This window comes from Papio anubis, chromosome X (genome assembly GCF_008728515.1).
Source record: "Papio anubis isolate 15944 chromosome X, Panubis1.0, whole genome shotgun sequence".
Classification (NCBI taxonomy): Eukaryota; Metazoa; Chordata; class Mammalia; order Primates; family Cercopithecidae; genus Papio; species Papio anubis.
The window spans coordinates 5,179,315-5,199,456 of NC_044996.1; the positions used below are offsets into that span (position 1 = coordinate 5,179,315).

General features: G+C 39.4%; 1 pseudogene across 1 annotated transcript in view; it reads right to left on the reverse strand.

The window, feature by feature from the left end:
* Positions 1-12,219: 12,219 nt before the first annotated feature.
* LOC101016569 overlaps positions 12,220-20,142 on the reverse strand; it is a 152,462-nt pseudogene continuing 144,539 nt past the window's right edge. Inside the window, exon 4 of the transcript XR_001898451.3 lies at positions 12,220-15,289. The product of XR_001898451.3 is annotated as a nucleolar protein 11 pseudogene (transcript). The remainder of the gene's footprint in view (positions 15,290-20,142) is intronic.

A 20,142-nucleotide genomic window follows, 5' to 3' on the forward strand; every position in this document is an offset into this window, starting at 1 on the left:
TAATACCTGAAATATCCAGGTTTCCATGCCAAATCACTCGTCATATCAAGAATCAAAGTTTCAAACTGAACAAAAAGAGATGCCACTTCACACCCACAAGAATGGTAAAAACTAAAAAGCTGTACAATATCCAGTGTTGGTAATGATGTGGGGCAAATAGATCTCAGACCTTGCATTGTGGAACTGCAAAATGGTATAATCACTTTGAAAAATCCTCTGACAATTTATTATAAAGTTTAGCATATACCAATTAATTATACAGCCTAAGCAATTCCACTATTAAATATCAGCCAAGAGAAATGGAAATTTACATTCACAGAGAGACTTGTATAGAAATGTTCATAGCAGCTTCATCTGTAATAGTAAAAATCTTGAAACAATCCAAATGTCTATCAATAGGTGAATGGATGGGTAAACAAGTTGTAGTATCTTCACAACATGGAATATTGCACAACATGGGAAAGAAACAAACTACTGATGCATACAACAACATTAATGAGGTCAAAAATTGTGACGAACAAAAGAAGCCAGGGACAAAGGAGTACATACTGTATTATTACATTCATATGAAATTCTACAAAAGGCAAGGCTTATCTATAGTGACACAAAGCAGATCAGTACTTGCCTAGGGCAGGGGTGGGAGGAGTTTGACTGCAAAAGGGAAGGAGAAAGCTTTTTGAGGTAATGGAAAGGTTCTATATCAATAACATGTCTCAATCTCACAAACAATGAAAGGAAGCCATGCACAAAAGAATATATACTGTATGATCTCACTTATATTAAGTTCAAAAATATAAGCAAAGCTATAGTGTGTTTAGGTATCCCTAGTTAAGTGGTAAAACTCTGAAGATAAGCAAGTGATTACTGGAAAGTCAGGCTAGTGGCTTCCTGGAGTGGGGAGCAGGGGGTGTGGGTATAGTGATTAGGAAGGGACATGTGGGTGGTATCTGGGGTGCTAGTAATGTTATCTTTCTTGATCTGGATAATGGTTACATGAGTGTTTGCTTTATGCAGTTTGTTAATCTGGCTATATACCTTTTTGTTTGTATATTTCACAACTAAAAACATTTTTTTAAAAGTAAAAATGGCAACGGAAAGGCAAGCTGAGGCCAGGAAAGTAAGGACCCATGCACACAAGCAGCAAGTCTTGGTGGACCGGAACTGTGAAGTATTTACAGGGCAATCCTTTAAATTGGTTGGAGTGAGGTCATGCCAGGCTGGACAGTGCATCTTAACTGCTGCCCCATTCCATACCTAGCACAGGGATGGGCCTATGGTATACCCAACTTAGGCTTGTGGATACAGCAGTGGTATTAGGGTATGCCATTAAGCCATGCCCAAATCAGAGCATATTCCCTAGTGGCTACCTACCAAAAAGCACTGGACTTGAAGACAAGAGACCAAAGTTTAGGCAGTAGCAATATCACTTCAAGATACAAGACCTTGAACAGACCATGTTAACTCTCAGTGTTAGTTTCCTTATTACTGGCCCTGGCTATGAAGAGCAATGAGAGAAAGAATGTAGATAGATAATTATAGATACAGATATAGGTATACATATAGAGACATATCCTTCTGTATCCAAGCCCAGCTTTTAAGTATCCAAGCTAGCCCAGCTAGTGCAGTACAGTCTTGAGAGGGAAACACCAAAGGCCTCAAGTTAAGACAGTACCTTGGTCCCCTCTACATCTTGGACATTCTTAGGTTTAATTGCCTCTGAGTGTGAATGGTGTGAATTAGCATGGTGGTGTGAGGGGCTGCATGCTCACTATTCCAAGCTGAATATCCAAAAAGGTTACAGTTATGAAAAGGGTAGCAGGAATGGGGAGGGGACAATATATGAAGGCCAAACACTTTGACTTTACTGCACACAGTCCCAAGGTGTATTTTCCCATGCATCAGGCTTGGAGGCAGGGGTCAGGGTGCTCAAGGCTGACATTTGATAGAACAAGCAGAGCATCAACACCAATGGTGGATGACTGAGGTGGTGTCACCACTGCTGTCTCTACAAACTGCTCTGTCACATACCCTGCTATCTCTGGGACAAAGGGAACCTTGTCCAGTAGTGGGGACTGGGGAGCTCTGCCTACAGTGCCTTCAAAAGACCAATGAACATTCAAGCTTGGAATTTAGGACAAGCTTCCTTCTCCTATTTGGGGAAGATTGCCCATTTTCTTTTATTTATGTAAGAAAAAGTTTGTGAATACACCCCGATCACTGATAGGCAAGAACCATTTGTAAATTAGAGATTTAAGATGAGGCCTGGCTGGCAATCTAGGAATGGCAACAATGGACCAGATGCTACAACCTCATCCATTTCAAAAGCTTCATGAATAGCCAGTGGTACCATGGAAGGATCCTGGCTTTTTATTTATTTTCCATAAGTTATTGGGGTACAGGTGGTATTTGCTTACATAAGTAAGTGCTTTACTGGTGATTTGTGAGATTTTGGTGCAGCCTTCACCTGAGCAGTATACACTGCACCGTATTTGTGGTCTTAACCCTCGCCCCTTCCCCCCCACTCTTCCTCCCAAGTCCCCAGAGTCCATTGTATCATTCTTATGCCTTTGGATCCTCATAGCTTAGCTCCCACATATCAGTGAGAACATATGATGTTTGGTTTTCCATTCCTGAGTTACTTCACTTAGAATGATAGTCTCCAATATCATCCATGTCACTGCAAATGCTGTTAATCCATTCCTTTTTGTGGCTGCATAGTATTCATATATATCACAGTTTCTTTATCCACTCGTTGATTGATGGACATTTGGGTTGGTTCCACAATTTTACAATTGTGAATTGTGCTGTTATAAACATGCGTGTGGAAGTATCTTTTTCGAATAATGATTTCTTTTCCTCTGGGTAGATACCAAGTAGCGGGATTGCTGGATCAAATGGTAGTTCTACTTTTAGTTCTTTAAGGAATCTCCACACTGTTTTCCACAGTGACTGTACTAGTTTACATTCCCACCAGCAGTGTAGAAGAGTTTCCTGATAACCATATACATGGAATCTCCTTGGCATCCATGCCAATATCTACTGTTTGATTTTTTTTATTATGGCCACTCTTGTAGGAGTAAGGTGGTATTGCATTGTGGTTTTGACTTGCATTTCCCTGATCATTAGTGATGTTGAGCATTTTTTCACGTTTATTGGCCATTTGTATATCTTCTTTTGAGAATTGTCTATTCATGTCTTTAGCCCGCTTTTTGATGGGATTGTTTGTTTGTTTGTTTTTCTTACTGAATTGTTTGGGTTCGTTGTAGATTCTGGATATTAGTCCTTTGTCAGATGTACAGACTGTGAAGTTTTTCTCCCATTCTGTGGGTTGTCTGCTTACTCTGCCAACTGTTCCTTTTGCTGTGCAAAAGCTCTTTAATTAGGTCCCAGCTATTTATCTTTGTTTTTATTGCATTTGCTTTTGGGTTCTTGGTCATGAAATTCTTGCCTAAGCCAATATCTAGAAGGGTTTTTCCAATGTTGTCTTCAAGAATGTTTGTAGTTTCAGGTCCTAGGTTTAAGTCCTTAAACCATCTTGAGTTGATCTTGTATAAGGTGAGAGATGAGGATCCAGTTTCATTCCCCTACCTGTGGCTAGTCAGTTATCCCAGCACCATTTGTTGAAAAGGGTCTCCTTTCCCCACTTTATGTTTTTGTTTGGTTTCACAAAGATCAGTTGGCTCTAAGTATTTGGGTTTATTTCTGGGTTCTCTATTCTGTTTCACTGGTGTATGTGCCTATATTTATACCAGTACCATGCTGTTTTGGTGACTATGGCCTTATAGTTTGAAATCAAGTAGTGTGATGCCTCCAGACTTTTTTTGTTTGTTTGTTTAGTCTTGCTTTGGCTATGCAGGCTCTTTTTTGGTTCCATATGAATTTTAGAATCGTTTTTTATGATTCTGTGAATCATAAAATCCCATATTTTGATGGGAATTGCATTGAATTTGTAGATTCCTTTTGGCAGTATGGTCATTTTCACAATATTGATTCTACCCATCCATGAGCATGGGATGTGTTTCCATTTGTTTGTGTCATCTATGATTTCTTTCAGCAGTGTTTTGTAGTTTTCCTTGCAGAGGTCTTTTGACTCCTTGGTTAGGTATATTCCTAAGTATTTTTATTATTTATTTATTATTTATTTATTTATTTGCAGCTATTGTAAAAGAGGTTAAGTTCTTGATTTGATTCTCTGCTTGGTCACTGTTGGTGTACAGAAGAGCTACTGATTTGTGTACATTAACCCTGTATCCAGAAACTTTGCTGAATTCTTTTATCAATTCTAGGAGCTTTCTGGAGAGGTCTTTAGGGTTTTGAATGTAAATGATCATATCGTCAGCAAACAGTGAAAATATGACTTCCTCTTTTCCGATTTGAAAGCCCTTTATTTCTTTCTCTTGTCTGATTGTTCTGGCTAAAACTTCCAGTACTATGTTGAAGAGGAGTGGTGAGAGTGGGCATCCTTGTCTTGTCCCAGTTCTCAGAAGAAATGCTTTCAACTTTTCCCCATTCAGTAGTACGTTGGCTGTGGATTGTCATAGATGACTTTTATTACATTCAGGTATGTCCCTTTTATGCCAATTTTGCAGAAAGTTTTAATCATAAAGGGATGCTGAATTTTGTCAAATGCTTTTTCTGCATCTATTGAGATAATCATGTGATTTTTGTTTTTAATTCTTTTTATGTGGTGTATCATATTTATTGACTTGCATATGTTAAACAATCCCTGCATCCCTGGTATGAAACCCACTTGATCATGGTGGGTTATCTTTTTTGATATGTTGTTGGATTCAATTAGCTAGTATTTTGTTAAGGATTTTAGCATCTATGTTCATCAAGGATATTGGTCTGTAGTTTTCATTTTTGGTTATGTCCTTCCCTGGGTTTGGTATTAGGGTGATGCTGGCTTCATAGAATGAATTAGGAAGGGTTCCTTCTTTCTCTTTCTTGTGGAATAGTGTCAAAAGGATTGGTACCAATTCTTCTTTGAATGCCTTGTAGAATTCTGCTGTGAATCTCTCTGGTCCTGGACTTTTGTTGTTGTTGTTGTTGTTGGTAATTTTTAAATTACCATTTCAATCTCACTGCTTGCTATTGGTCTGTTCAAGGTATCTAATTCTTCCTGATTTAAGCTAGGAGGGTTGTATTTTTCCAGGAATTTATCCATCTCTTCTAGGCTTTCTAGTTTATGTGCATAAAGGTATTCATAGTAGCCTTGAATGATCTTTTATATTTCAGTGGCGTCAGTTTTAATATCTCCTCTTTCATTTCTTAGTGAGGTTATCTGGATTTTCTCTCTTCTTTTCTTGGTTAATCTTGCTAATGGTCTAATAATTTTATCTTTTCAAAGAACCAGGTTTTTGTTTCATTTATCTTTTGTATTTTTTTGTTTCAATTTCCTTTAGTTCTGCTCTGATGTTGGTTATTTCCTTTCTTCTGCTGGGTTTAGGTTTGGTTTGTTCTTGTTTCTCTAGTTCCTGGAGGTGTGACCTTAGAATGTCAGTTTGCTCTTTCAGTCTTTTTGATGTAGGCGTTTAGGGCTATGAACTTTTCTCTTAGCACTGTCTTTTCTGTATCTCAGAGGTTTTGGTAGGTTGTGTCATTATTGTCATTCAGTTTGAAGAATTTTTTAATTTCCATTGGATTTTGTTTTTGACTGAATGGTCATTCAGGAGCAAGTTATTTAATTTCCATGTATTTGCATGGTTTTGAAGGTTCCTTTTTGAGTTGATTTTCAGTTTTATTCCACTGTGGACTGAGAGAGTGCCTGATATAGTTTCAATTTTCTTAAATTTATTGAGGCTCATTTTATGGCCTATCACATGGTCTATCTTAGAGAAAGTTCCACACACTGTTGAATATTCAGAATGTGTGTTCTGTGATTGTTGGATTAAATGTTCTGTATATACCTGTTAAGTCCATTTGTTCCAAGGTATAGTTTAATTCCATGGCTTCTTTGTTGACTTTCTATCTTGATAACCTGTCTAGTGCTGTCAGTGGAGTATTGAAGTCCCCCACAATTATTGTGTTGCTGTCTATCTCATTTCTTATATCTATTAGTAATTGTTTTGTAAATTTGGGAGCTCCAGTGCTAGGTGCATACACTTTTAGGATTGTGATATTTTCCTCTTGGACAAGGCCTTTTACCATTATATAATGTCCCTCTTTGTCTTTTTTTTACTGCTGTTGCTTTAAAGTTTGTTTTGTCTGATATAAGGATAACTACCCCTGCTCACTTTTGGTGTCCATTTGCATGAAGTGCTTTTTCCACCTCTTTACTTTAAGTTTATGTGAGTCTTTATGTGTTAGGTGAGTCTCCTGAAGGCAGCAGATAGTTGGTTGGTGAGTTCTTATCCATTCTGTAGTTCTGTATCTTTTAAGTGGAGCATCCAGGCTATTCAGGGTATTTACATTCAATGTTAGTATTGAAATGTGAGGTACTGCTGCATTTATTGTGCTCTTTGTTGCTGGTGTGTTTTGTTTTGTTTTGTTTGCTTTTTTAACTTGTATTTTTGTTTTATAGGTCTTGTGTGATTCATGCTTTAAAGAGGTTCCATTTTGATGTGTTTCCAGGATTTCTTTCAAGATTTAGAGCCCTTTTTAGCAGTTCTTATAGTGGTGGCTTGGTAATGGTGAATTCTCTCATTTGTCTGAAAAAGACTGTATCTTTCCTTCATATATGATGCTTAGTGTCACTTGATACAAAATTCTTGGCTGATAACTGTTTTGTTTGAGGAGGCTAAAGATAGGGTCCCAATCCGTTCTAGCTTGCAAGGTTTCTGCTGAGAAATCTGCTGCTAATTTGATAGGTTTTCCTCCATAGGTTACCTGGTGCTTCTGGCTCACAGTTCCTAAGATTCTTTCCTTCATCTTAACTTTGGATAAACTGATGACAATGTGCCTAGGTGATTATCTTTTTGTGGTGAATTTCACAGGTGTTCTTTGTGCTTCTTGTATTTGTATGTCTATGTCTCTAGCAAGGCTGGGGAAGTTTTCCTCAATTATTCCTCCAAATCAAGCTTTTAGAATTGTCTTCTTCCTCAGGAACATCAATTATTCTTAGGTTTGGTCGTTTAACATAATCCCAGACTTCTTGGAGGCTTTGTTCATATTTTCTCATTCTGTTTTCTTAGTCTTTGTTGGATTGGGTTAATTTGAAGACCTTGTCTTTGAGCTCTGAATTTCTTTCTTCTACTTGTTCAATTCTATTGCTGAGACTTTCCAGAGCATTTCACATTTCTAAAAGTGTGCCCAAAGTTTCCTGAATTTTTTATGTTTTTTTTCTTTAAGCTACCTATTTCCTCGAATATTTCTTCCTTCACTTCTTGTATCATTTTTTGGATTTCCTGCTTCACCTTTCTCTGGTGCCTCCCTGATTACCTTAATAACTAACCTTCTGAATTCTTTTTCAGGTAAATCAGGGATTTCTTCTTGATTTGAATCCATTGCTGGTGAACTAGCAGGATTTTTGGGGGGTGTTAAAGAGCCCTGTTTTGTCATATTACCAGGGTTGGTTTTCTGGTTCCTTCTCATTTGGGTAGGCTCTGTCAGAGGGAAGGTTTAGGGCTGAAGGCTGTTGTTCAGATTCTTTTGGGCTGAAGGCTGTTGTTCAGATTCTTTTTGTCCCATGGGGTATTCCCTTGTTGTAGTACTCTCCCCTCTTTCCTATGGGTGTGGCTTCCTGTGAGCCAAACTGCTGTGATTGTTGTCTCTCTTCTGGGTCTAGCCACCCAGTGAATCTACCCGACTCCAGGCTGGTACTGGGGATTGTCTGCACAGAGTCCTGTGATGTGAACTGTCTATGGGTCTATCAGCCATGGATACCAGCACCTGTTCCAGTGGAGGTGGTGGGCGGGGGGGGGGGGGGGTCGGTGCAATGAGTTCTATGAAAGTTCTTAGCTTTGGTAGTTTAATGCTCTATTTTTGTGCTGGTTGGCCTCCTGCTGGGAGGTGGCACTTTCCAGAGAGCATCAGCTGTCATAGTATGGAGAGGAAATGGTGCTGGGCGGGGCCCTAGAACTCCCAAGATTACATGTCCCTTTGTCTTCAGCTACCACGGTGGGTAGGGAAGGACCATCAGGTGGGGGCAGGGCTAGGCATATCTGAGCCCAGACTCTCCTTGGACGGGTCTTGCTGTGGCTGCTGTGGGGGATGGGGGTGAGATTCCCATGTCACTGGAGTTGTGTACGTAGGAGGATTATAGCTGCCTCTGCTGAGTCATGCAGGTTGTCAGGGAAGTGGAGGAAAGCTGGCAACCACAGGCCTCACCAAGGTCCCATACAAACTGAAGGGCCAGTCTCACTCCCACCATGCACCCGGCAACAGTCCTGAGTCTGCTTCCAGGCGGTGAGTGAGACGGGCTTGAAAACATGCCCCAGGCTACCCACCTCCCAGCTGCAAAATAAAAGGGATTGATTCTTCTCCCGCCTGTGGAGTCTGCACACTGGATTTGCGCCCTCCCCTGATTTCTGGCCAAGAGGCTTCTTGCCCCATTCAAATTGTTATGAAGTTCAGCTGGAGATTTCTTTCTCTCTGGAGTTTTACCCCATGCTCCTCTGGCCACCCTCCCAGTGGATCCCTGTGATGCCAGGTAGGAATGGGCTGTCTGGGGATCCAGCGAGCTCCCTAGGGCCTTTCTGCTGCTTCCTCTACCCCTGTATTTTGCTTGGCTCCCTAAATTGACTCAGCTCCAGGTAAGGTAGGAAACTTCTCCCACAAACAGACCTTCAGTTTCTCCAGTGGGTATGTGTGTTCAGGAGAAGAGGATCTCCCTTTCCCACTTTTGTAGTTGGGGCACTCACAGTATTTGGGGTGTCTCCTGGGTCCTGCAGGAGCAGTCTGCTTCCTTCAGAGGTTATGTGGGTCCTCTTGAGATTGCTGGTTTGTTCTTCCAGTCAATCTGAATCTTAAATTTGCAAGCCACCGCACGCTGCTCTGTCTGGAGCTGCAATCTAGTCCTGCCTCCCATCCACCATGATAATCCCTCCCTCACTGGCTTCTTTTTAGTAACATGTCATGGTGCTGATCATGCATCAAATGGCACCAGCACCTGTTTTCTTCCTGTCTGTGTTCCTCATATATACACTTTTATTATTAAGTAGATGTAAGAATCCATTTAAAATAGATTTAGCTTTGGGGAGAAATTCTGTGTTGATTCCGCCCACACAAAGGTGCATGTACCCACACAAACAGTTCCTTCTAGAAATGCAAAAACAATATAGCAATGACACTAATGATCAAGATATTTTATAAAGGAAATCACCCAAATCCCATCACCAGAACACAGCTCTTTTTATTTACGCATTTACTATGAGTTTTTGTAAGTTGCAAGATCACAGTGTAAATACAATGGAGCCTCTTCCTTTTCAAAACCTGTTGCATGTATTCCTCAGACCGCTGCAGGTTTCAGAATGAGCATATTAAATGTTCTCATAATATGCCATGGAATGGATATGCCATAATTTAATTTGCCACCCATTATTGTTGGGCAATTCATTTGTTCCCAGTGTTATATTACTACAGCCAATCTCATAACATCTTCATGCATGTATCTTCTCAATTCTGTTGAACTGCTTCCTGAGGAATAAAATCTCAGGAAGAAGAATTATTGAGTTAAAGGTCAGGAACAGTCCTAGGACTCTTGCTTCAGTTGACTGGGTTGCCTTCCACAAGTGTGGGTCCCTTTCTAAAATGTGCATACCCTCGGCACTAGCCAGCTTTCCCCTTTAGCCACCCAAACCTGTCCCACTCACTCTTGGTGTCTTAGTTACTGCCTGTTGTGTGGGGATCAACTTCTATTTGCTCTCTGGGTGCTCTGCACCATGGTTTCAAAACAATGTAAACCTGTTTTGGGAAACACACTCAGCCGATGTGGAATAGCCTCTCAGCTCCAACAGCTGAGAGTCCACAGTAATTATCTTTGGGGGATGCCAGGCTTGGCAAGTAAGGAGCAGATGCGTTTGTTTCTCAAAGCCCACATTGCAGAGAACTTTCCCCCACACCCTTAACAAGTGAACCACAGTGCTCTGACGCAAGCAGCCTTATGCTGACTACCAGCTCCCCTCAACACCCACTATGTGGCAGGCCCTACTACAAATCAGATATGGCTCTTGCCCTCAAAGAGCCCACAAACTCTGGTAAAGACAAACAAACAAACAACTAACAGAGATGCAATGTGGTGTCATGAGCAAGTGCGTTGCAACTAGTCTGACCTGGATTGGGACTTCAATCTTGCCATCTTCTTGCTGTGTGGACTTCAGCAAGTGTGTGTGTGCGTGTATGGTCTTGGTTTCATTCTCTACAATTAGGAATAATGGAATAATATTAATACCAGCTTCCCTCCAGTTGAACCCTGGTATTCTTGCCTGGGGGATCAAGAAAAACCCTGGTATTTTCTTGCCAGAAAATGCTTTTCTGTCCCCCACCCCCACCCCCACCCCAGGGAGAATGTGCTGAAAGGCTCCAAAGGTCATGGGGATTGGGTCTCTCTCACCAGTCCCAGGACAGGAAGGCCTATTGGTTTACTGCAGTGAGCAGCCCTGAAGTGGCTGGAGAGTACAGAACCTCAGTGACTTGGGGCTGCCTGCAAAACCATTCGCAAAAGTTCCACTGTCTCTGCCTACATTATTTCTACCAGGAGGGGAAAGTAACGTGGCTCAGCTGACTATTCTTTCCCAAGTGCTAAACTGGCTTCCTTGATTAGAAAAACACAGCCTTAGGCTGATGGCCTTGCCAGCAATCAGTGCTAATGCAAGACCCAGCTGAGGAATACAGCAGACTAGGCTCCATGCCCAGTGCCACGAAGACTTCTGCCTTGTCCAGGACATGGTCCAGAGATAGAAAATGCTGATTTTCTAGCAGAGCTACTAAGAGTCAACATTTACAAGTGCCAGCAATGGCTTTCGTGCAACGAAAGGCACAAGAGTGGGGCAGCTCTCTTCTTGTCACACCCCAGAGTCCCTGGATAAACTTTCCCAGAGGAACTGTCAAATGACAATGGCCATGAATGGACATGTCCAGCAGTACAGACAGCCACATGGGTCACAGAAGTACCCATCACTACTGTAGTTAGCACACTCTGCCCATCAAGAGTTGTACTCTTTCTGGGAACAATCTGCTGTCTTACCATGGCTAGGAATCTACTGTCCACATCTAAAATAGGTGCACTTTCCATTCAATTTATCCATTTCTTATTACACCCCTGTGGAAAAAGCATTTCATATGGCCAGCAGTCCAGACAATGCATTTTGGGAAATACAGAACTCTTCCAATCCCCTTATTTTTTAGATAAGGAGATTGAAGCCCAGAGAAGGAAAGGGATTTGCCTCAGCTCACCCAAGAGGTCTGAGGCAGGGTAACAATAATTCAGCTGTAGCACTTTCAGAAGGGATGTCTCTAATCTGTTTTTCAGATTGGGAAGCCATTAGAGGGTTTCAGCAGTGGGGATAATGCAATTGAATTAGCATTTTAGGTAAATTGCTTCAGCTGATGTGTGGAGGAGACTCTAGAGGGATGACAGTGAGGAGACAATGAAGAGTAATCCAGGTGAGAGATAATAAAGACCTAAATTTGTGCAGTAGCAGGAGGGTAGATGAGGTAAAGATACATTCCAGAAATAATTAGGAGGTAAACCGGCAGGACCTGATGGCAGATTAGGTGGGGGAGTGGAAGGAGTTAAGGGTGATGCTGAGAAATCTGGTCTGGGTGACTAGGTAGATGCCAGTGCCATGCAGTGGAGAAGCTGTTTGGATGGAGTTAAGTAGGTTGAAGACTTCCATTTCAGTGACTGTGGAATGACCAGTGTAGATATCGAAGTAGCATTTGGCTTTATGCGGGGAAGGTTTTGGTAAGAGACCAAGATCAGGGAGATAACTGCATATTGATGAACGTTAAAGCACAAGAATGAGAGAAATAGTCCAGGGAGAACCTGTAGAGGAAGTAGAAGCAATAGACCAAGGCTCAGAAACTCGGAGAACTCAGTTCTGGCCTCCAAGGAACTCACTATCTAAACCTTATTCTTCCTCCAGAGTTCCCCTCAAAGCACCTCCTCCAGGAAAGGAATGCTGCCCTAAGAGATGTACGAGGTGTTGGGTCAATTTGGAGGACAGAAAATTCATATGTGATGGCATAATTAAATGTCTTCTGTTAGCACACCGGATTTTTTTTTTTTCACTGCTTCAATGGTCGTTTTTTATTAAAAGAAAAACAATTCAAAATATATAAGAAATTAGACTTTTATCAATACACAAATAATTTTACTTAAAATCAACCCAGTTACATATTTTTTAAAAATTGCAGAACCTCTGCACACCAATGTCCACAACCTAGAATAGGTTCATGTGAAACCTGCAGTCCTACCCCGGAGCATCAATAAGTGATGGTCCAGGTACTCACTGACATGTTTCTCTTGACCCCGAGATGGTTGCAAACAAAATACCATTCTTCCCTGGATGAAGCAAGAGTTCACATAAAAGAGCTTTATAAAATGTCTATGAAGGAGAATTGGTAATATCAGAAGAGCTCCAGCACTTTAATTGAATATAATCCTCTATTATTCTTTTCTTGATTTAATTTCTGTAGCTCCTGAAAACTTACTTCAATCTTGTTGAGCTCGGAATAAACAGATATCTGAGATTTTACAAGCTTGTAAAGATTTATCAGTAGTCTCTTTGCTTCTGGCATCATTACTATAACAGTAAAATTTGCATCCAGAAGTAGACATATCCAATCCATAATCTGGTTCTAGGTAGGTGGGTATATTCCAGGAAGAGTCATAGTAGCATTTTTGCTACACTTCAGATAAAGGAAATACAAATACTTGAGAAACAGCGTGGTATGCTGTGCTGGGATGTTTTTCAAATGAGGAAGAAGAAATGTTTCGCTATATGCTGAATGAAGAATTGCATTAAGTAGAGCTGCTCCTTTTGGTATCACAGGGCATGAAGTGGTCTCCTTTGTTTTGTCCTGGGGCTTTTTATTTAACTCTCAATCACAGTTATTGCATTTATCTTCTTCAGGATTGAAGCCATTTTGAAGAATTTCAGTTTGCTCTTCCATTTTCTCATCATGTACAGAATTACTATAGTCAAAAACTGACTCCATACTGACATCTGTTTCTTGAAGACTGTCATCACCAATGCTCAAGAAAATTTTTAAGCAAGCACAGGTGACCGATTCAGGAATGTCAGGGAACTGCTGTAGACAGAGTTGTAACACCTGTACATCTTTCTTTTTTAAGGCAATCTCCATTAAGTCAGGGCACAAACTGTAAGAAAGCACATGCATTTGGATAAGCTGCATCAGACAGTTCCGGGGATAAAATGATCGTTCTGCTTTACACCTTTCCAGAAGTCCTGTTACTGTGTCCCCAATGACAGTATGAAAGTCAGGTGTCTGCTTCAGAGCCAAAAATTTCCATACTTCTACTTCAATGTGCTTTTCTGAATCTTTCATTATGGTTGACAAAAGTTGTTTGGATGGTGATACCTCTGGCTATAAACTCACTTCAATTTTTCATCTCCTTAAAATTCTTCTTACCTGCTCTGAGTTCTGGGACCCAAGTCCACATCCTTGAGGTGTTTCCCAGTTTACAAAAATGGGGCACAACATGAGTTCCTGGATCTTGACTATGCTTGAGTTTTCCAAGAGCACCTGCTAATGATGACACTTCACAGTTGTATGGAATCACAGCTAGAGATTTTCCATGTAGCATAAACAAATTTTCCCCATAATACCAGAGTTGACCACTGGTCCCTTGTGGTAACTCTTTTGAAGTCTGTAGTGTTTGAAATTTTATGTTCCATACAGAGAGGCATTCCTTAGAAGCTGCTAGTGGACTTCCTAGGACTGTGACGTGATCCTGATCCAGGGCAGTGAGTGCAACTCCATTTGGAGCATTACCAGACACAACAGCCTTGAGCAACAGTGATCTAACTAAGCTCTGATTTTTTTCTGGGTCAGTTGGACGTATTGGTATCAAGGTTTCATATATACAACCATCAGAGCTTAATGACATCAAAGAGATGAATTTTTGATCTACTGATGCAGTAAAACTCTCTATAAAAGAGTTTTTGTCTTGTCCAAGTAAGAGTGTATATTTGGTTAAGATATGTGAGTTAAACATTTGCACCTAAGCAATGTAATTTCCATGTTTTCCAGTAATAAACATTAAAACAGGAAGTCTGAATACTATGAAAAACTTTGTCCATTTAATCACTTCATGAGAGATAACAGTTTCAATTTTCTGCTGGGGGTCTGCAAGCAAGGCCTCTAAACCATAAACAACACCTTCCTTGAAGAGCACCAAGGGTTCTGACCCTTGCACTGAAAGTATCCTATATACTTCAGCTGACAGTGTAGCTTTAAATACTTTATCCCTGTTTACATCTTCATTATTCCATATTCTTAAAACTTTATTATCGTGTACAACAATATACTCTCCAGTTTGAAGGTTGCACACAACTGGACATGTTATAATTTGACCCTGTTTCACTGACCAGCTCCCCAAGGGTTTCTATTCAGAAACCTTATAGAGGATCACGATTCTGCCACTTTCTGTCACTAGAAACTGGTCTATTTTGTCACTCTGCTTCATGCCTAGGAGTCCTTCAGGTCCCGCACTCAGGACTACCAAAGACAATGTGAATTCTTCCTCCAGCGCTGCCATTTTGAGCAAACCTAGCACACCTGATTCTAAAGAGGTGCTGAGAAAACTTGTAGGAAGATGCAGTTTTCCTCAGATGGATGTGTATGTTTGTCCCTTTCACCTTGGAGTCTAGTTATGTGTACATGTCTTATCCCCTTAGTAGGCAGTGTACTTGCTCCTGAGAGAAAGGAGTCCTAAATTCTCAGAAGTCCCCATGGAACCTGAAGAGTACCTGGCATGTAGTACTCAATACAAATTTGCTGAACACATGAATGAGGGTGAAGGTGGGGAAGGGTCTCAGGCCAAATAAATAGTATGAGCAATATCCCACAAGTAGGGAACTACGGGAAATGCAGAATGATTGAGTGTGGCCCATGCATAGACTACATGAGTGATGGAGAAAGAGGAAACATAGGAGACTGGCAAGATGGACTGGGACCAGGTGTTGTGGCCTTGAACACCAAGCTGTAGGATCTGATTACCTTCAAGTGCTATAGAAAGCTGGACAGATGCTGTAACTGTGGTGGGTCTGAGCAGAGGTGAGCTGTCCCTCAGAGGCTCTTTTTTGCTTCCCTTACCTCCTGTCAGGGAAGCAGTGATGAGGGCTCTGTCAGCTCCTCCTGGCTTTCTCTTGCTGGATGCTGCCTGCAGTGCCCAAAAAAGTCACCATAAGCAAAGTTACTGTAATTTGCGGGAGCCAACCTCCCATTCCATTTCATTTTTTCAGTATCCAAGAGGAAAAGAGGTAGGTCTAAAGCCTGAGGTACCATGGACTCTCAGGAAAGCTATGAGAAGGGAGTCCACAACCCTGCCTCATTAGTTCATATACAAAGGTGTAAGTTTGTCACTTCACTTCCTCTTGTGGCTTCTGAATGCTGGGGCTCAAGTCAGATATTCTCAGCATTCATTGCCCTGGAGATGGTCTTTTTTTAATATCACAGGCACCTGTGACCTTCCACTACTGCATGTCCAAATTCTCTCTAGTCTGAAAAATTTAGTGACAATGTTTCCTCTTGCAGGAAGCAGAGCCCTTCAGCTCAAAGTGACTGTTTCCTCAGAATGTCTGTATTACTGCAGCTGTAGTCCTCAACCTTATTGCCTGGATACACATTTTATATCCTGCCCTTTTCCCACACAAAAATAGTTCAGGTCCATAGTAGGGGGTATGATGGAATTATCTGGAGACAGGATGTTAGAGTGGACAGACCATGCACACTACAATCAGGCAAACCTAGATATCAACACCAGCTCTACCACTTCCTGGCTTCATTACCTTAGACAAGTTCCTTAACCCTCTAAGAGACTCAGTTTTCTTATCTGTATATGGCAGAATATAATAGGATGCTGACACAGTTGTTGAAATTATTAGATGAGAAAAAAGCAAAGCATCAGTAATAATACCTAGCAGGTTTTTGGCACTCAAAAATAATTCATTCCTCTCCTTTGCCTTCAATATTCTTCACAGGGCCTAGTATACAGTTTTCATTCATTGATCCAGCCAGTTATCAATTAAAACATTACTGGGGAAAGATAGTATGTACATTGACATAAAAATTAAATACTTAGGAATAAATCTAATGAAGAGATCTATTCAAATGGAAAGATTTACAATGTTCACGAATAGGAAGAGTCACTATTATAAAGATGTCAGTAGTTTCCACACTGATTTATTAATTCAATGCCATATCCTGAGAGTTGTGTGTGTATGTGTGCAACTTAACAAGCTGCTTCTAAAATATATATGTAAAAAGTCAAGAATAGTTAAAGTATCCTTGAAGGAAGAAAAAGGGGGGAAACTTGCTCTACTACGTATCAAGATTTATTATAAAGCTATAGTAATTATGACAGTGTAGTATTGTCTCAGAGACAGACAAATAGAACAAGGAAACAGAATGTAAAGTCCAGAGACAGATGTACACATACATTGAGACTTGATGTGTGACAAAGGAAATATTTAAGTATGGATTTTAGTTAATAACAATGTATTAATACTAGTTTATTGATTGTGAGAAATATGCCATACTTATGTAAGATGATAATAATAGGTAAAACTGGGTACAGGGTTTATTATAACTCCTTGTACTATCTTTACAACTTTTCCATAAATCTAAACCTATTCTAAAATACTTTTTAAAACTTATTTTAAAACAAGTAAAAAAATCAATTCCAAGAGGATTAAAGAAAACTAAATGTATAAGGCAAATTATAAGAAAGATTATATAAGAGAATGTATGAATAATTTGGGGGTAGGAAACACTTCCCTGCATAAGATTTTAAGAAAAGAATCACAAATGAAAAATAGACTTGACTACATTTAAATTAAAAATTTTTATTAATAATATAATATGATTAAGAAGGGGAAAAAAACAAGCTACAGATTCTACTTCCAGCAATAGACAAGTAAGCTCCTATCGACCCTATCCTACTACAGATTAAAACTATGAACTCTGGAGAAAAACAAAACAAAATATAAATACACTACTTGAAGGCAGTGTGGAGAGATCAAAAGCAGGCAGATAGTGGAGGGGGGTCAACACTTAGAAGAAGAAAATGGCACTGGGTCAGTTTCCCATTACTTTTCTGGTGTTTAGCTTGAGGACAGGACCCAGTCTGTACCATGCAGAGCAACTTAAACTGTGATGGAAAAGCTGTAGTCTTTCTGTATTGAAGAACTAGAGTACAGAGTTCATAGCAAACACAACTACTGAGAAGTAAGGAGGAAGTCCTCCAAAATGAGAAAGCCAGAAAGAAAGAGCTTCGAATCCTACGTATAAACTACATCCAACTCTCTGCTGACCCCAAACCATGCATGTGTGTGACAGACTCTAAGGAGAAGACCTAAGACTAAAAAAACTGAATTGTTATTTAAGCTGTTACCCATTGCAGAAGAGAAATAACTTGCAATTTGAGTCCAGCCAGTCTAGTTGCCAGCTAACACAAACAAAACAAAACGAAACATAAGCAAAATCAACATAACAAAACAAAAATCAACACTCTTCAAACGAAAAGAGCAAAACCAGGGTCCCCACACATACGAAGAACCAGAAAAGCATGAGGAAAACTCAAGAGAAAAGGCAATCAACTAAAAGTAGCCCTAAAATGATTCAAATGTTGGAATTAGCAGACGAGGATTTTTAAAGCAGCTATTATAGATATGCTGAAGGGCATAAAGGAAAATATGCTTATAATGAATGAAAAGTCAGAAAATATCAGAAAAGAAATGTAAAAATTATAATAAAGAACCAAGTGGAAATTCTAGAGCTGAAACATATAATATCTGAATTAAAAATTCACTGGATAGGCTTGACAACAAAATAGAAATGACAGAAGAGTCAGAAAACATGAAGATCAATAGAAATTATCCATTCTGAAGAACAAAGAAGAAAAAATGAAGAGAAAATAACAGAGGCTCAGGAACCTATAGAACATTATAAAAATATCTAAAACATATGTAGTTAGAGTCACAGAAGGAAAAGAGAGAAAATAAACTAGAAAAATTGTATTTGAAAAAAATGACAGAAGTAAATTCTCCCAATTTGATGAAAGACATAAACTCACAGATTTAAAGAAATTCAGCGAGTCCCAAGTAAAATGAATACAAAGTAAATCACAGCTAGACACATCACAGACAAACTACTAAAAAACAAAGATAATGTCTTAAAGAAGCTAGAGGAAAGTAAGATTCAGAGGAACCACAATTCAAATAACTGCTTATGACATATAACATACAATGAGGGTCCAAAGACCATGGACCAACATCTTTAAAGCACTGAAAGAAAACTGTCAAGAATTATATATCTAGCAAAAACCAAGAATAAAGGTTAAATGAAGGCATTTTACATAAAAGATAACCCAGAGAATTAATAGCCATCAGATGTGCATTACAAAAAATGTTGAACAAAGTTCTTCAGGCTGAAGGGAAGTGATACCAGATGGAAGTTTGGATCTACAGGAAGAAATGAAGAGCATTGGAAATGGGTAGATAAAAAACACTATTTTTCTTCTTAATCTATGTAAAATACATATTACTGTTCAAAGTGAAAATTGTAGCATCATATGGTGGAATGTAAAATGTCAGTAAGTTGTAATACATAAACATAATACATAAAGCATAAAATTGGGAGGAATACAGTTGCAAGGTTTCCACAATTGACATGAAGGGGTACAATATTATCTCTAAGTAAATTGTGGCAAGTTATTAATATACATTGTAATCCCTAGAACAACACTAAAAATGATGCAAAGAGGTACAGCTAAAATCAAATAAATATAATAAAAATCTACAGTACATTCAAATAATCCAAGAGAAGGCAGAAAAAGAGGAATATGGGAAAAACAGAGGGGGAAAACAGAAAACAACTAGTGAATAAAGATTTAAATCTGAAATATCAATAATTATGTTACATGTTAATAAACATGGACCACATTTGAATTAAAAGGCAGAATGTCAGAATGGAGAAAAAGAGCAAGACACTATCATGTGCTTTCTAGGAGATATGTATTTTAATATAAAAATAGAGATTGGCTAAAAACAAATGGATGGAGAAGGGCACATAGTATGTAAACAGTAGTACAAGAAGGCTTCTGTGGCTATCTGGTATTAAATCAGGTAAAGTAGACTTCAAGTAAGAATGTTACTAAAGGTAAAGAGAAGCATTTCAGAATGAATACAGAATTACTTCATCAGGAAGAGACAGTATTCATAAATGTGTATGTGGTATAATAACATAACTTCAAAATAAAGTAAAATTGGGAGAATTAAAGGGAGAAAACATAGCTGGAGATTTTAACAACTTATTCTCAGCTACAGATAAAGGAGCTAGACAAAAATTAGTAAAGACTTAGAGGATCTAAATAACATTACCGACCAACTTGACTTAACTAATATTTATAGAACACTATATCCAACGAGAGAATACACTTTTTTTTCCAAGTATACATAGTGCCTTCACCAAGATAGGTTTACGCTAGGCCATAAACCATGTGTAAGTAAATTTGACAGAAATAAAATGTAGAATATGTTCTCAGACCACAATGGAATTAACAAGAAGTCAATAACAAGATAGCCAGAAAAATGGAAACTTTGAAAATTAAACAATATACTTTTAAATAACATATGGGTCAAAGAAGAAAGCATAAAGAGAATTAGAAAATATTTTGAACTAAATGATGATAAAAACACAACATATTAAAATTTGTGGGAAGCAAGTGATGCAGCACTTAGAGAAAAAAGTTGTAACTTTAAATGTTTATATTAGAAAATACTGCACACTTGGGGCGGAGCAAGGTGGCCAAATAGGAACAGCTCCAGTCTCCAACTCCCAGCGCGAGCGACACAGAAGACCGGTGATTTCTGCATTTTCAACTGAGGTACTGGGTTCATCTCACTAGGGAGTGCCAGACAATCAGTGCTGGTCAGCTGCTGCAGCCTGACCAGCGAGAGCTGAAGCAGGGCGAGGCATCGCCTCACCTGGGAAGCACAAGGGGGAAAGGAATCC